The 13,947-nt window shown below is 34.7% G+C and overlaps 1 protein-coding gene across 6 annotated transcripts in view; it reads right to left on the reverse strand.

Moving 5' to 3' along the window:
* The window catches only part of CCSER1 (coiled-coil serine rich protein 1), a 1,577,476-nt gene that overhangs the window by 1,267,580 nt on the left and 295,949 nt on the right, over nucleotides 1-13,947 (reverse strand). The window lies entirely within an intron of this gene.

Raw genomic sequence — 13,947 nt, forward strand, 5'->3', positions numbered from 1 at the left:
AAAAAAAAAAAAAAAAAAAGATAGTACTAATGGACATTGGAGCCACAGAAAGGGCTTTAACATACCAGCTGGGTCACATATGGTTAACTGGAGGGAAAACGAGGCATACCTGAAAATAAAGCCTAAAACAGGATTTGTGAAGAGAAGTGTGTGGAGTCAAGAATAACTAAGAGGTAGAATCAATTAAAGCTAGCAGCACCTAGTTTCTGACTTTGTAATCTGCACAGATGTTGATGTCTTTCACTAAGAAAGGAAATTGGGACAAGAGCAAATTAAGACTCAGGAACATCTCTTAAGTCCAAAGCCTCTTAACTGATATCACATGAAATTGCTAACAGCTAGCTAAATACATGTATCTGTAAATCAGGAGAGACAATTGTACTGGAGACATAGAGTTGAGAATCAATACTTCTGAGTGGTATTTGAAGTTGGACTCTCCTAGTTTCACAGAGGTTATCAAATATATGTTTAGAGATAATAATGTAATTCTTAGTAATACAAACCTGTTCTCTCAAGGAAAGTATATTTTATATTTGAAGACAGTGAAGATCATAGTACGTACAGCTAGGAGAAAAATATGCACACATATAGACTGGCATAAAATTGTAAAATATGCTATGTAATTAATGTACATTCATGTAGAGAAATATGAATACTGTAGTTAGTACTACACTGAAGATGAAGAATGTTTTATCTTTGAAAAGAAAACAATTCCAAAGCAAATATGATTCTGTTAAGGGTGCCAAATCAGAACTAAGGGCTATTTTGAATTCTTTAAATGGAGGGGTTCTAAAGTCAAAGATATTCTAGTTAATATTTTATCCCTACAGGTGTCTCAGATTCCTGTTTCTCCTTCTCCCTCTCTTCTCTCTCTCTCTCTATATATAATAGTATTGATTGAAAGACACACAAGTATTTTATCCCTCTAAAAAAGAAGAAAAAAATGCTGCCAATCAACCTAGGATACAACACTAAGATACCTTCATTATAAACAAATTAATATCAGAGATATTAAAATGTGAAATAATCTGAACCTTTAAATTCTAGAAATTCGGTGTTAAACAGAATCATCTGACAGAATTGACGATAACCTCTATTTCCATTTTACCTAAAATATTTCCACATTATTTCTCACTAATGTTATGTGTTTTATTAATTTTCTGATCTGTGAATGCTCTGTGTAACGCAGTAAGCCCAAGTTTACTATTGGTGCCAAGATATCCCCAAAAAGTCCTGATCTTTCAGTGCATGTGACTGGCATTTAATAAGCAGCCAAAATTACACAAGGAATAAATAAAAGAGACTGTCTAAGTCATCGTCTTCAAATATGGGCATTTTACAATGGCAAGTTAGTTAAACCCGACACTCCAGATATCGTTCCTATATATCCTGTCATTGTTAGGGTGCTGAGAAGGAGTTGAATTTGGGACAAAGTTTTCAAATATTTTAGTCAGGGAGGGATTTTTTTCTATCTAAACCTTCAGAATATCCATTTGAGACCTAGGCAGGAGATGTTTCTGTCCTTCTGCCCGAAGTAACCTGTCTAAAAACAAAGATATTCAACAATTCGGTGGTTTGGTTAACAACTTCGTATCTCGTGCTGTGGGCTCTTCAGTTTGGGGATGGCATCTACTCTCTTGGTTTAATCTGGGAGCTATTGGCTTTTGGCTAAGAAAAGGACAACAAACTCTGATCTTAATCCTTCTTTTACTATTTGTTTTGTGGTATTCAGATCTGTGATCTCCAGAGCCTCAAATCCTATTGCAGAGCTGCTGCCTCATCCTATGATCTGCCAGAGAAAAGATCACTGTGCGAAAAGAACAAAAAACCTGATATTTATGAATGTGTGATTGTGACACCTCAGACAGTATGAAAATTTAGATTGATTTTTTTGCTGTTGTGTCCTGTTGAGTAGATTCTGACTCATAGTGACCCCATACAACAGCGTGGAACTGCCCCATAGGGTTTCCTAGGCTATAATCTTTTATAGGAGCAAATCACCAGGTCTTTCTCCTGTGAGGTGGCTGATGGGTTCAAACTGCCTACCTTTTGTCTGGGGGCCACGCGTTTAACCAGTGCACTACCAAGGCTCCTTTACAACTTTTACTCAATCCTAATCAAGTCCCAATTTGAAAGGCCTGCCTTATACCAAGTTTCAAATTCTACCTGTTCTTCCCCCTCTTAACACCTACCAGAGCTCAGTCAAAGTGGGTTTTCCCTCACAGCAGTAAGCAGTAAACTCAGCAGAGTCCTATCAGCTGGTTGGGGAGTAGGCATTTGACACTAATATAACATCAATCAGATCTACTAACTTCCTGCTAGCTAGGCAATTCTTGGTCATAAATTATCTTAGCATACTAAAATGTACGGTCACAGAAAAGGTGATTCTGATAAGAGGAACAGGTTTCTAATTCCACTATAATCATTTGGAAAATTGATTAATAAGATAGAGAAGCAGAAAATATGAGAGGCAAAATGCTCTTTTGTAACACCTGACAAAATGATGCTATTAAAACTTTATAGCTTTTTTTTAGTCCAAAGAATAGAAACTCTGTAATTGTTTTTAGTATGTACAATTACAACTTAATTTGTTGTAATTGTGTAAATGTTCTTTATTATTTCTCTCTTTTTCTCCTCAGGCACCGTAGAGAATTACGCTTCATGTCAGTGGTTATTTTTCTTGTGAACAATTTTAAGTACATAAATATTCTATTCCGTCAGAATAAAGACCAGCGTTTGCTTTCTTAATTACTTGTCCATTTTGATAGTGACAGCTGATGTTGCTGGCATTATTTAAGCAATTGTACGGAGATGTCACCACATAATTGTAAGAGGCCATGAAATTTTATATTGAGACACATATTTTGTTCCTAATTGCTCCAGAAAAACCATGCTGAATGAAAGAAATCTTTTTCTTTGACTTGTATCTTCTAATGAGCTTGGGCCAGTGACTGCCCTTTTGTGCAGGAGAACAGAGTTTATGACAGTAGGAATCACTACAATAGCAGGTTACAAGTAAATTCTATGACTTCATTAAAATGCTTGTCATTTAATATTAAATTAGGTCAGAATGTGTAAACATCTCTCAGCTATAGTTGATTAGATTTCAAAAACTGTTCCATCTAAATGCCCTCTTTGTAGCTAAAGTAATCCTTTTGAAGTACAGCAAAGTCTGAAAGGCAAAATAGCCAGAGGCAACTTCAAATCAGCAAATACAAATGAATTTATTCTGCTGGCAACCACAATAAAAAAAATAATTAATTAATTGCTACTGTGCTTACTTCCTAAATGGACCTAGTCAATTGCTTACTAAGATGTCTGTCTCTGTTATGAACTAGCTGAGTGACCTTGAACAGGACAGAGGACTGAATATTCATGGATCAGAAGCAGGAGGGGCACTACTTCTATCTGAAAGTCTCTTCCAGTTAGGACATTCTTTCTTCTGTCCTTTAAATATACCGTTTAACAGAGTGAACTGAATACTGAAAGTGATGCAGTCGCCCAGGTCAATGTCACTATTTTGAACAATGAACTTAATATTTAAAAAATATTTTAAAAATGGCTTAGGAAACTGAAAACTAAGCATCAAATTAATGAATTACTCCATTGGCCAATTAATGACTCGGTCAAGCAAAACCAACAAATAAACAAGAACCAGTATAATACTGAAACACCTACCTTGAAAATAGATGTCACTGATAATTGTATCATCTTGCCTTTAAGTAATATCTCGACTTCTGTATCCTATACATGGACTTCAGTTAACCACTGCCTTTTCAAGGATGATAATTAGTAAACTTTTTCCACATAGCTCCCCTGATACCTACTTAGTCATTTGTAAGAACTTGGGGAACAAATATAGGGAAAAAGCATAACAGTACCTAAAAATATTTACAAATATATTCAAATTGTTACAGTATAGAATCCTTATGAAATGACACTTTCTGGATAGTTAAACATTCTGAAGAGCTTAGTCCTGTGGTTTTGTTTGTTTTTCCGCCATTTAACATACTAAGGAACAAAGAATACTTTAGATGGATATATTTCCAAAGTGAATTATATAGCTTCCTACCTTATTAACAAGGTATGCTGACTACAAATTACTTTTGCTTGATTTCAGGGCTATAATAGTAATAATGATGATAATAATAAGCAACGAAGTAATACAATCAGTAATGCCTCATGACCTGCTGAAATGGATAGAAATGGTTGTTCCTACATTAAACGGCCCCACCTTGTTCTGCTTTAGGATTTTTTTTTTTTTCTGCTTTTTATAACCTTTTGCCTTTCCTCTTGCTTTTTGGCTAACAATTCCTATTTTTCACTGCAGTGGTCATGCCTGCCTAAAGCAACCCTATATCTTCTTCTAAGATTTTCTGTGATTTTTGGTGTCCTTGGGAAACAAATAACCAAGCATATTAGAATTGCCTGTAAAATAAGAAGCAATGAGGTCTATAGAAAGACAATGAAAAGAATGTCACTTAATGTTAAAATCTGGCTTTATACTGGCTGTGTGAACTTGGGTTTTTTTTTTTTTAACCAGAGTATTTGCTTCCTCCACTGTACTTGGGATATATTAACACCTATTTCAGAGTGTTATTGTGATAATTTGAGGAGATAAAATATTTGAAATCCCTCGTAAGCTGTAAAGCTGACTACGAATGCATGAGCGTTCCTATCATCATTATCAGAACACGACTGCCATCTAATGGCAATCAGACAGATAACAGGCACACTGGTTCTTTTAAAGCAGAAGTAAAAATAGCAATAGAACCAGCTGATGAAACTCAATAAAGCGACAATGTCACAATTGCCTCCTCTCTATAATGCTATCCTAAGAGAACATTTTGCACTTTTATTCAAAGTATTACCTCTAGTAACTAAACATCGTTATTGGGAGGGACCAGTCCCTGGAGAAGGACATCTTGCTCGGTAAAGTGGAGGGTCAGTGAAAAAGAGGCAGACCCTCAAGGAGATGGACTGACACAGTGGCTGCAACAATGCGTTCAAACATGGCAGTGACTGTGAGGATGGTGCAGGACTGGACTTGAGAGCACCTAACAACAATTAAGCATCGGCAAGAGTTTGGTATAGTGGAAACAGTAGGTATGCATCAGAGGCATAATGGTATTCTCTTAAACCCTAACCTCGCCACTGACTAGCTCTGTAATCCTGCACAAATAGTGTGGATCTTCTGTATCTCCATTCCTTCATCGTAAAGTGAAGACAGTAATACTTTCTGAAAGACCTGCTGTGAGGACTAAATCAAATAATCCATAGTGATTACCTATCAAATTATAGCTTAGAAACAAAGCAAAGCCAGAAAACCAGTACTTAAACTGTTGATGGGCACAAAGCAGGTGCTTCAATAAACAAATACAAGTTAATTTCAGCTTCTTGGTTAGAGTCAAAAAGCAGGTGCTTCAATAAACAAATACAAGTTAATTTCAGCTTCTTGGTTAGAATCAAAGACAGACATATATAAATGAGGCCAATAACTGACAAAACTAACAGAAAGAACAGCCAGTTTACAACAAAAACTTCAGTGCACTTGAGATTCTTAAGTTTTATTTGAACGATTAGGGAACAGAAAATATGATCATCATAATTAAATAGAGGGCCTACATAGTCAGAAAAACTTTTTCCAGGCCCAGTTAGTACATCTACTCCCTGTAATACTTTATCACTCAATGCTTCAGTTTTCTCACTTGTGAAAAGGGATGTCGTTAACCTAACCGAATTGGCACATAAGTTCAGTATATGTCACTTCTTATCCTATTCTTTTATTATTTTATTTAATGCTATGATTTTACAAGTTTGGAAATAAATGATAGGAAGAAAACTAATTGCATGTGTGCAGCATTCTACACTTGAAATTTGAGAAATTCCATACTTGAAAATACATTTGAGATCTTCAACTAACAGGGATCAGAAAAATCACTAAAATGAACAGAGGCAGATTCCTATCAATCCTCAGGTACATCATATTTTATTATGCATTGTAAAAAAAAAGTATCAGCTATCATTATTGAAAACATTACATGCCAGACATGAGACTGAGCACTCCTCACAGCAAACTCATGATGTAGATATTATTTACAGAATAAGAAAGAGAAGTTGTGAGAGATTAAGTAATTCGCTCCAGTTTACATAGCCTGCTGGTGGATGAGCTGAACTATAAATCCCTATCTGTCTACCTCCAGAGCCCATATAGTTAACCATTATATTTCTAAAATTAAGTGGCACATGTTTCTTACTTACATACAGTCAGATTGAAGATATACACGTCCTTTTTCTGAACCAGACATATCAAAGCCTATAGAACCTTATAGTTGATTTTATTATTTCCCTGTGTGAATGTCGTTGCAATTCTTTGTACATTACCATTCTTATTAGCAAAACCACTAGGGTTTCATCTCAGCTCTGTTGTGCTATTATCCATTAAAAATTAATAACAAAAATTACCTTCTTAATTAATAGGCACAGGAGGAGTCCCAAACTCACTGCAGAATTTTTAAATTGCTTGTTCATCAAACTCAAAATAATTCAGCCCTACCTAATTAATTCCTAATTGATATCATTGGGCCATTACTCCTGCATTTGCATCTGGCCATATACCAGAAGATACCACCCTAGGTGTTTTTAGATCTAACTTCCAAAATAAATAGCAAAAACAACACAACTTTCTTCATGCAATCATCTGAATGACTGATTTTTTTTAACAAACAATACTAAATAAGTAAAATACATTTCCAATTGAGTAACTCATCTACAGTTGTAAAGATCAAATTTAATACAAAGGAAGAGACTTGATTTCTCTCTGAATGTTAATGATTTGGGTTAATAAGTTTTAAAGTATTTAAAATAGGAATTTAATATTTCACATTGTTGTCATTGTTAGATGCTATTGAATTGATTCCGACTCATAGTGACCCCAAGTGACAGAGCAGAACTGTCCCATAGGGTTTCCAAGGCTGTAATCTTTATGGGAGCAGATCACCAGGTCTTTACTCCCTTGGAGCAGCGGGTGGGTTTGAACCACTGACCTTTTGGTTAGTAGCCATTGCACCACCAGGATTCCTTAGTATTTCAGATAGAAATTGCTGTTTAAATATATTGTCTAATTTTGGATATATGACTAATGGCCGGAAAAAAAAAAAAAAAAAAAACTGTTTTCAAGCTTTTAAATGCATTAGTTTTAACACAAAGAAATGTACCACCTGTTATAAGCAAAGGGCCTTAATTAGTTTTGAATATTTAGTACTTATAAATCATTACTTAAAATGTTAAATAGCATTAAGATAATAAAAATTTAATTCAGAAAACATATCATAAAACAAACCACAATAATGATGAAGAATTACGAAATTAAGTACTATAAAAAAGAACCAATGATAGGAATAGCTCTCTCTGACAAAGAAGTAAGATTTCAAAAAGGGTAACCCACTTACAAGGAGCCCTGGTGGCACAATGGTTGCTAACAAAAAGGTCGGCAGTTCAAACCCACTAGCCACTCCTTGGGAGAAAAGATGTGGTAGTCTGCTTCTGTAAAGATTACAGCCCTGGAAAACCTACGATGGGGCAGTTCCACCAGATTTATAGTATCGCTATGGGTCAAAACCAACTTGACGGCAATGGGAACACAGTTGTACTAGTCTCGTATGCTTGCTAGGCAACTGTGACAGGTACTTGATACATACATTTCTCACCCATTTAGTTAGGATTATATTTTAAGATAGATACTATTTTTGCCATTTTACAAATGAGGAAATTTTGTTAAGAAATGTGAAATCACTAGAACAAGGTCACTAAGTTAGCAGGTAACAAAGCTGTAATTTTAACGTGGTTATGTTTGTCTCCAAAATACCTGGTCTCTTTTAATATTAGCATGCAATTCCTTTATTTTGAATGGATCCTTTAGGTGTAATTTTCTGTCAGAGAGTTGTTGTGAGGGTTAACTTGAGATGGCTTAGGAACACGGGCTGGCTGATTACAGACATTCAGTTCTCTTTCTCGCAACACAGATCTCCAGCCACTCATTACTATGTCTACATACGGCTCATGCCTAATATTAACACAGGAGCCAAGAATTGAAAAAATCGTATTTTAATTAATAATTTCCAAAGAAGTAAAACTAAAACACGTTTTAGCCTCCTTTCCTTTTAATTCATGCAATTAACTATTTCTATATTACCGTAAAATTAGCCAGGTGCATGTTGCCCATACTGAGTGAAGATTATACTAGAGTGGTATCAATACAGAAGTGGCCTCGTTCTAGTTTACTGTGGAAAAATAACTATAAATTAATGTTCCAAAACAAAAATTGAAATTCTTATTTACAATATGCACCATTCATTCATTCATAGCAAAGTCATCTTATTCAGTTGTCCAAAGGTTACGTTTTAGAAATGGTTCATCTTGGAAGATTCATCAGGAATGATGCTACTTAACATTAGCTATTCTATTGTGCTTTACAATGATTACATTATGTTTGAGGAAAATATGTGACATATGCTATTTTGGTCATCTAGCACTACCACAACAGAAATACCACAAGTGGATGGCTTTAACAAACAGAAGTTTATTCTCTCACAGACTAGTAGAAGTCCAAATTCAGGACATGAGCTTTGGGGGAAGGTTTTCTCTGTCAGCTCTGGAGGAAGGCCTTTGTCATCAATCTTCCCCTGGACTAGGAGCTTCTCTGTGTAGGACCTCTGGGCCCAAAAGGTGCACTCTGCTCCCAGTGCTGCTTTCTTAGTGGTATGAGGTCCCACAAATTTCTGCTCCCTCAGCTTTAGGCACACCATTCTCCTAGTCCATTTGAGTGATAACTCCAACCTTAGAAACTCCAGAGGCTGTGGCTCCACCCTTTGAGACCCCAGAAGTAATGGCCACACACTTTGAGGCTGAGGCAGTGCTGCTTCATATGTTTCTTGTCTGTTAAGCTTCTGCTTTCTGTTCTCAGCCCTTCGAGCCTCACCACTGTGTCTGCCCTGCTGGGGCAAGTGTTCCAAAGTTCTGTAGCTCCACTGATAAGGGCCTGAAGGCACCCCACTCCACCAGTAGACTTCAGCAGGAAGACACTTAGCTCTCTTGCTCCATAGGTGGCAAGAGTAATTCCACTGATAAGTGTCAGGAGGCACCCCACTCCTCCAGGAAGCCTCCTGTGCAAAGGCACTCAGTGATCTTGCTCCATGGGTTGGCTCCAGTGCTATCTGGCACTGGTCTCCTGGTTCTGCTGCTGCCAGTTCTCTGCTGCTGCTGGTACTCTGCTGCTCCCACTACTCTGCTGCAGCTTCTCACCATCTGTGCCATCTCCAGTGTTAACAGTTCTCCTCACTTCCTCCTGAGTCCTCTATCCATTCAGTTTCAAAACCACTGCCACATTGCAGGTATCTGCTAGAGCAGCACCATACTCTCTGGGTACCAAATTCTGTCTTGGTCAACTAGTGCTGCTATAACAGAAATACCACAAGTGGATGGCTTTAACAAACAAGTTTATTCTCTCACAGCCTAGTAGACTAGAAGTCCAAATTCCAGGCATCAGCTCCAGGGGAAGGCTTTCTCTGTCAGCTCTGGAGAACGGTCCTTGTCATCATTTATTTTAACAATATTCTACATTAGAATTATCATAGGAATAGGAACTATGGACAAGGGAGTGAATTTTATTTTTGCATTAAGCAAGATCTCATAAAGCTCCTAGTTTGTGGTAGGGAGTGACATCACTGATGCGTCACCATCCAGAACTGCTTCTATTAAACTCATGGCATGATGCAACCAGCTTGTATTAAAAGACTTTGTAGGGGGTTGCTGAAGAAGTTGTTCCTGATAACGAATCATAAGTGCCTTATAAGGACTTAACAAGGAATACATATTTCATTTCTTAGTAATTCTTCTCCAATAGAACTCTTCTATTGAAGAAATGCATTGACTGACAGATTGAGTGATTGATATTTTTAATTGTGCATCAGATATTTTTTCCTGTACATAGAGTTTTTAATCAAAAAGCTTTGTTTTATATTAGAATATACAAATATAAAATTAGATAGCGTCAATATCAGAGTAAATTATTCAGAATAGTTGCTTTAATTTTTCCTCTCAAAGTAAATTTCCTTTGGGGAACTCACTGAGAATTTATATATATTTCTTTCATTGAAGCTGTCCTTTAAAAATAAAATGATAAAACCCCCTTCTACATTATAAAACATGTTTTATTTGTAGTATCTCTCCATTCAGGATGCAAGATATGTTAATTTAGGAGCTTATAGATATACTTACATATTCAAAGTATTCATGGAATTTTATTCAGATTGTTCACTGCAATGATCAAAAAACAAACTTTAGAACCTAACTGCAAATGTACAACTCACTTTTAAATGAGAGGATAAAGACAGTAAAGAATGATATAAAAAGTGTATTAAAAATGTCCAGAACTATTCAGAGTCTCCATGAGTTGGAATCAACAGCAAATAACACTGCCACCAAGGAGAGTGCAGCATTAAGTACAAAGTTTATCAAGATGATATGATATACAGGTAAATATCCAAATGTCTAAGTATATGAGCATTTCTGTGGCATGAACCTTGAAGCAAAAAATTCAAACTGGCTTTTTTCCTTTGTGTTTATATGTGTGTGTGTATATGTGTGTGTGTGGTGTGTGTGTATGTGTACTATTCTTACATTTTACCTGGCCTAGTTGATATGCCTTTACTCATACTACTTATACTGCAAGTAGAAAACTGAACCATGATTAATATTATGCAAATATTATTACATGTAATTTTATGATGCATTATATTGCCCTTTAACATCATTCTTTGCATGTTAAATTACTCAATATGAACAGAACTATGCATACATTTTCATAAAATGCAAGGTAATTTTTTAAATTACAGATTCTTATACTCTGTCCAGTAAAACAGATCTCTTACTTAAAGATGTTTGCTCTTCTATAAAGAAAAAGGAAATTATTTAATTTACTATTTAATGGTTTCATTTTGAAAGTGAAATCCCTTTTTGTTCACTAAACACATGTCCAATGATGTCTGACTATGGTCTAAATGAAATCACATTAATACAAACCAACTGACCATCTGCTGTGTGCCAAGTCACTGTAGTAAAGAGGCCCGAGCAGAATGTCTCCACTTTCCGCATATAGTAGCTTATCTGTTCTTTGCAGCTATAACCATTACCAACTGTGTGATAAACTGAATAAAACTTTATAAGTGTCATAAACTATAATTCCTATTATTTTTAGAAAAGAACTTTTTAATCACACGGAAACAATATTTTCAAAACAAAAATACATCTATGGCCTTTTAAAAAAATCATCTTGTTCATCATATTAAATCTTACTATAAATTTCTCTATATCTTTGCTTTAATAAGCTTCTATAGCCAAAGATTGATACGTTTTGCCATAATGAAGTTTTTAAGCCCCTTAGTGGTTTTCCAGTAATAATAACTGAAATTAATGGTGCCATTATTTTAGTTTTTGGACTTTTCTTTTATTAAAACCATCATTTTAGAATGTTTAACATTAACGAGCTTTTTATCAATATCAGTTATCAATAATGAGCTTTCTATACTCTGAGAAGACCCTTAATTTGGCTTCTTAATAAAGAAAATAAATTCTATAAAAGCAATTTCATCAGAAATCCTTCTTTTCTGAGCTGATCTGCATCAATAGATATTTGCTGCTCTTTTGAAATCATACCTAAAGTGAGGCAGGCTTTCAAACGATATTTTTATTAAGCGATGTTAAGCAAACCCGAATCCCTCTAAGGAATATTTTATTTTTCAGAACTATACTTCAAATATGTACTTATTATCATTATCTTATGAACGATCAATCGATGATTCATAAAGTACCCTAGTGTTCGCTTCAACCAAACTATTTTTTTTTCTTTAAAATAAATTACCAAGGTACATGTACTAGTGTTATAAAGGAGAAATTGTTTAAAGAGGTTAAGTGTTCCCAAGAAAATATACTGAGCTGTTTTCAGATTTTTAAGGTGTCCTTTGCTCATCATCATGGTTTCCTGCCAAATACAAAAGATTACTATATTATCTGTTGTTCTTTTCAATTATTACTTTGTTTTTTTATTATGAAAATGTTCCCCAAAAAACCACACGAATAGAATATTATTATAATTAGTTCACAATTGTTTGACCCCATGTACCTATCACCCAAAAAAAAAAAAAAAAAAAATCACCCAGCTGTGATAATTTTCAACAACTTGTAAATTTGTTTCATCTATTCCCTTCCTCTATACTCTCGTAAAGCAAAACCCAGACACTTGATTTCAACTGTATGCATTGCCAACCAATTAAATTATCTTCCTAAAAAGCAAAACAAAACAAAATACCACTACAATATCCAACAAAATTTACAGTAATTATGTATTTTTTTATGTATTAGTAGCTCAATACTCAAATAAAAAATCTCTTATTAACTCAAAATTGTCTTTTTACAGTATTTTTATATTTTGTATACCAACAAGAATCTCCCACTGCATTGCTTGTTATGCTGCTTAAGCCTATGTTTATCTATGATACTCCCTTCTTCTGTTATTAAGTCATTAATTTTTTTTTAAGAAACTGACATTCATTCCACAGAATTCCTCACATTTCTGAATTTGGTTGCTGTCAATATTGTAATGTCATTTGACATTTTCCTCTCTCCTATTTCCTGTAAAATCATAGTTCAATCTAGAGACTTGAGTGGACTCAGGTACTTTGCCGGAGGGGAGGAAAGAACACTTCACAGGTGGTGCTGTGTACTTCTTTCTGTGCAATGGCACCATTAACCTACCTGCTGCTGTCATGTCAATTCTGACTCATAGGGACCCTATAGGCGCAAAATGTCTAATTGTTACACTTTTCTTGAAGTTAAGATTGATCAGTGGCATGAAAAGTCTAGTGGATTCATTTTTAGTGATGTTAAGATTGATGAGTGGGTTTAGGTCTTGTCAGACAATCTCTTCATTGTGAAGTTCTCTACTGACAATATATCCTTATGGTCTTGCTTGAGCTGATAGAGACACCTTCCTCATTTTGTGACTGCTTAGTATTCCATCATGTATTCAACAAGTGTCCAATTGATAGACAAAATCTAATCTTTTGCATTACAAATATGTTGCAATGAATAATTAAATGCATGCATTATTTTGTATTTTGCCAGTATCTTAAGATTATATTTCTAGAAGTTAGATGGTTATGTCTAAAGGTAAATGCATCTATAATTTTGCTAAATAGTGACAAATTTCACTCTAAAAGGGATTGTACCTTTTTACACTCCCCTTATGTGTAAGTCTTGTATGACAAATACAAATGGATGATCAAATTGTATGAGGTATCTGCATTAACAGTGAAAAAAAACCTACATTTTAAAATAATTTTGTCAAAGCTACCTCAGGAAAAATATCTAGGGAAATGGTTGTTGATATTGAATTAAAAAAAAAAAGCAGCTTATTTTTTGATATTAGCCTTAAAACTTAAGAAAAATGTAGTTATCTTCTTTAATGTTAATATGATATTATCTATACTAAAATATTCTATGAACAAGAATTCATCAAAATACGATATAGCCAGAAATAACATTAGAGATCATTGTGTCTAATTCCTACAAGTTAAAAAATGAAGACATTAAAATTCCAAGAGGTTGATTTTCCCAAAATTTATGTAGCAAGATGCAAAGTTTAAAGCTCCAGTTTAATGTTATTTAACTTTAACTTCAAAATGACTATGTTAAAGACATTATTAACAATAAAAAATTTCAATGTAAAAGCTTATCTTTGCTATCAAATATCTAAATCTGAGCGAGAAATTAATTCTTATAACCTACTTCAAACCGAGTAAAATTAGTATTTGGTGATATGACATTTTATAGTTTAATATAAATTTAAACCATTACAAATTTCAGAGGCAACCTTCCCGATCCATCCAA

The sequence above is a fragment of the Elephas maximus genome, chromosome 5 (assembly GCF_024166365.1).
Source record: "Elephas maximus indicus isolate mEleMax1 chromosome 5, mEleMax1 primary haplotype, whole genome shotgun sequence".
NCBI classification, from domain to species: domain Eukaryota; kingdom Metazoa; phylum Chordata; class Mammalia; order Proboscidea; family Elephantidae; genus Elephas; species Elephas maximus.